The 4548-nt window shown below is 47.9% G+C and overlaps 1 pseudogene; it reads left to right on the forward strand.

The window, feature by feature from the left end:
* The first annotated feature begins 280 nt into the window (after positions 1 to 280).
* On the forward strand, positions 281 to 1501 carry LOC117845537 (nuclear transcription factor Y subunit C-2-like; annotated as a pseudogene).
* Positions 1502 to 4548: the final 3047 nt, after the last annotated feature.

The raw sequence follows: 4548 nt of genomic DNA on the forward strand, positions 1-4548 counted from the left end.
TCGATCTGTTTGCTTAAATAAATTTTGTTAGATCAGTTCGTATGTTTAGTTTCACAATAGATACGGAAAAGCCTCTCCCAAGAACAATATATGCAGCATGCATGCGTGATATAATTAGCACATATAGATAAGTAGGCCCCCCATGTCTGCACTCCACCACCTATAGCGCGTCTCCCCTCCTCATCTCCTGATACGTTTGCACTTGCTGATGAGACCTACGACCACCAGAATCTGGATACTGCTTCTTTCGCATCTGTTAACTCTGAAACCATGCTACACGCCACAGATATATGGTACTGGATGAAAATGCTTTCTCCTCGATCTATCAACAACACTAATTACTGATCGGCCCGTTTCGCTTCAGGACAGAAATACGTCTGCACGTTGCATGAATTGTGAACTGCTAGCCATTTGCTGCATACTACGTGGAACACGTTCAGATCATTCATTTGCAGCGCTACGTAACCTAAATAATCTTCAACATCCATGCAGCTATCAGCTACAACGCCGAGCAGGCGAGAAGAAGCATCGGAACGGCCACAAGTAGCATCCAATTGAATCCATGGACAACCAGCCGCTGCCCTACTCCACTGGTCAGCCCCCGGCGACCGGCGGAGCCCCGGTGCCGGGCGTCCTTGGCGCGGCCGGGCCGCCACCGGTGCCGCACCACCACCTGCTCCAGCAGCAGCAGGCCCAGCTGCAGGCGTTCTGGGGGTACCAGCGGCAGGAGGCGGAGCGCGCGTCGGCGTCGGACTTCAAGAACCACCAGCTGCCGCTGGCCCGGATCAAGATGATCATGAAGGCCGACGAGGACGTGCGCATGATCTCCGCGGAGGCTCCCGTCCTGTTCGCCAAGGCGTGCGAGCTCTTCATCCTCGAGCTCACCATCCGCTCCTGGCTGCACGCCGAGGAGAACAAGCGCCGCACCCTGCAGCGCAACGACGTCGCCGCCGCCATGGCGCGCACCGACGTCTTCGACTTCCTCGTCGACATCGTGCCGCGAGAGGAGGCCAAGGAGGAGCCCGGGAGCGCGCTCGGCTTCGCGGCGGCCGGGCCTGGCGCCGTCGGGGGAGGCGCGGCGCCCGCCGCCGGGATGCCGTATACCCGCCGATGGGGCAGCCGGCGCCGATGATGCCGGCCTGGCAAGTTCCGGCCTGGGACCCGGCCTGGCAGCGAGGGGCGGCGCCGGACGTCGATCAGAGGGCCAGCTACGGCGAGGAAGGGCAAGGGTTTGCCGCAGCAGGCCATGGCGGTGCCGCTAGATTCCCTCCTCCTGCACCTCCGAGCTCTGAGTGATCTGCTGCGCTCCTTCGTGCTGGTTTAGCTACATGTGCGGACGCCCTTGAAGTGAATGTCGATCGTTCAATGTGTCACGGTGTAAGTGCAAACATGGTAATCGAGCTACATACAGAACGAATAAGTGCGACGTGAGTAATTTGTACATGCACGTGATGTGCTGATCAATCAAAGATTAACATGCAGTTTAATTAATTACTAGCCAGCTGTTATTCTCACGGCTCTAGTAGTCTAGTGCTTGAGATCTCCAAACTTTTAAGTCGACTTCAGATGAGCCGTAAGAGTGGTAAACTTTAGTTTCGGGATTTGAGATGACTTTCCATGGATGCCTGACCCTGACCTAGAAAAGGCCTTGCGAGCAGCAAGCTAGGGAGAACAACGATGCAGGGAGCGGTATGGTGAGGCGACGGGAATTGCCTGTGGCGGGTCGTAGGACAATCGGATGGGCTCGTGGGACTGTGGGAGGGCGGCTTCCGGAATTCAATTATTATCAGAGGCGTAACAACATCTTGACCGACTTGGCGAAAGAACGATGGGAAGCGGAAGAGAGACATATAGCATCGTAGCATGGCATCAACGGCCGCGGCTACCAAGATCTATATGAGCTGAGACATCAGAAATGGGTGTTGCCATCATGGGCCAATGTGCGGGCGGGGGTGTGTGTGTGTGGGGGGGGGGGGGGGGGGGGGGGGGGGGGGGGGGGAGGGGGGGCGGGAGGTGGGGCTCCATTTTGTTGCTGGGCCAGCTTCAGATTCAGTTAGCAGCGCGTCATGCGTCCCCTCCTCCAGACCCTGAATCACTACGGACATCGGGCAGTGCGTGGCCAACGGGCGACGTACGGACATCGAACGTGGAACTCGAAAGCAACGCGGAGAGGTCACAACTTTAAGGGTTGGCCGAACAACGATAAGTTTGCCATTGGTGGACTTGAAGGGTTGCTGCTTCCATCTTTTTCTTTCCCAAATCAAGATCAGAACTTTCAAGATTGTACGTAAGTACGTAACGATGACGCATGTCCAATAACTTTTACTCTGACTTCGTCCAAGATAGCTAGCCTAAACTGCTAGTGTATACTCCATCTATTCCAAAGTTTAGGTTGTTTTGGATTTTCTAGATCCATACCTTTTTTCTATACATTTAGATATAATATATATCTATGTGCACAGTAAAATCTATGAATCTAAACAACTTAAAGCAACCTATAATTTGAGACAGAGGGAGTATTTGCGTATACGTCTACACATGCTACAAATCTCCATGTAATATCTGCTAGGAATCAGAATTGCGTAATGAAGTCACCATGCACGTACGATGCAGCGCCGAAAATGTCCACAAAGGCACGTTCCGTTTTTGGAATTTTATTACACCGAATCCATGTCAACAGGATGGCCAGGTACAGTACTAATAGTAATTAAAACACGCGAGAAAAATGATAGAAAGAAACTCGCAATAGCATTGACAACTTGGGGATCGATCTCGCAGCCGCGGTGATGGTTGCATGTCTATAAATACTTGCTATGTTCGATCCTTTTGAAGGCACACACTACGCAGTCAAGAAACAATCCACAGCTAGCTAGCCGCATTAGCAAAATGGCCTTCAAATCCATAGCGTTCCCCACGCTCCTGCTCCTCGCTGCTGCGCTCATGCTCGCGGCTTCCGCCCACGCCCAGGCACCGGCCTCGACACCGACTCCGGCACCGGCGCCATCCCAATCTCTGTGCCCTAATGTCTTGAGCGACATTCAGGCCTTCGAAACGGCAGCTAGGGCGCTCGTGGACAAGATCGAGATGATTTTAGTTCCTAATATCATGGTGAAGCTCGATACCACCCTTGCGATGCTAGGTCTCCTGCACCCAGGTGTGAAATTGTGTGTGTGCACCAATAATCCTAGCAACCTCATTCCCGGCTCGGGGCCCAAACTCAGATGCGTTGGGGCCGGTATCACTGTCTAAGCATGCATGCTGGCGCGCGCATAACTTCAAATTAAATGGGCGCGTTGCCTGGTTGTTTACGTATACTACTACTTACATCAAATAAGGTGCCTTATAAGGTGATCGATGCATATGAGTCTGCACATGTTTGTGTTGTTGTGCGTCTGGAGTTGAGATCTGTTTAACTTAATTGGTCATCATGTGTTGTGCTTCTTGTATGTTGTCTGCTCAAATGCCATATGTACTGGAAGCATGTTGTATTACTATCAAGGACATTTGTTCATTCTGCTTAATATAATAATGATCGGTTACAGTATCACAACTTGTTGCAGTGGCCATTGTCAGAACGCCCCATATCACGCGCAGTCAATCTTTTAACGCGAATTGCACATGTATATAATCTATCAATACTTCTAAAGAATCTATCAAACGCGTTCCCGTCCTGGCGGTGGCGGAAGCAAAGTTGTGATGTGATGTCACTGAGGACACCACTGGTTGTTGATCCTATATAATGGCATAAATAACTCGCAATCTTACTATTACTAATTGGAGGCTCCTTTTCAAGCCTCCAGGTGAAGCCACCTAGGATTCCCAGGTGGACACTCTAGAAAAAAAGAGAAATCCTAGAAATTCTCACAAAAAAGCAAAACATCCAACCATCAATCGATAGATTCAAATCATTATAGCCATTGGATCTATTATGTTTTCTAAAAAATTACCCACCTATGCTACTATAAAAATAGCCTAAAGTAACCCCCTAAATCTATATATAAATTACTCACCTCTGCCATTATATAAAATAAACTAAAGTAACCACCTAATCTTCATCAAAATTACCTACTTATGCCATTATAAACAATATTTAAAAAAAACCCCTAATTTGCAACCGAATTGCCCACCACTATTATTTAAAAACTTAAAGTAACCCGTTAAATTTGCATCTATATTACCCACACATTCCATTATTAAAAATAACATGATAACCCTACGTTTGAATCAAATAACCTTAATTAAAAATATACAGCAATATATGATTCTAAATCATCTATATCTTGCACTATTGATATATGATATAATCATTAAGGTCTATACACATGATGTGTCACCATTTATAAAGATATAGAGGAAGTGATGAGAATATAGATTTCTATGTTAAAATTGTATCACAAACTTAGGGTTCATTAAACAAATTGAAGCGCATACCTGCGATCCAAAGTGAAAAGTTAGAGATTATAAATGTTGATGAAAATATTATAGAGTAATTACTAACTAAAATGTATCACAATTGGATGAAGATAATAAGTATATATCCATATAAGT

Source organism: Setaria viridis, chromosome 2, assembly GCF_005286985.2.
Source record: "Setaria viridis chromosome 2, Setaria_viridis_v4.0, whole genome shotgun sequence".
In the NCBI taxonomy this organism is placed as follows: domain Eukaryota; kingdom Viridiplantae; phylum Streptophyta; class Magnoliopsida; order Poales; family Poaceae; genus Setaria; species Setaria viridis.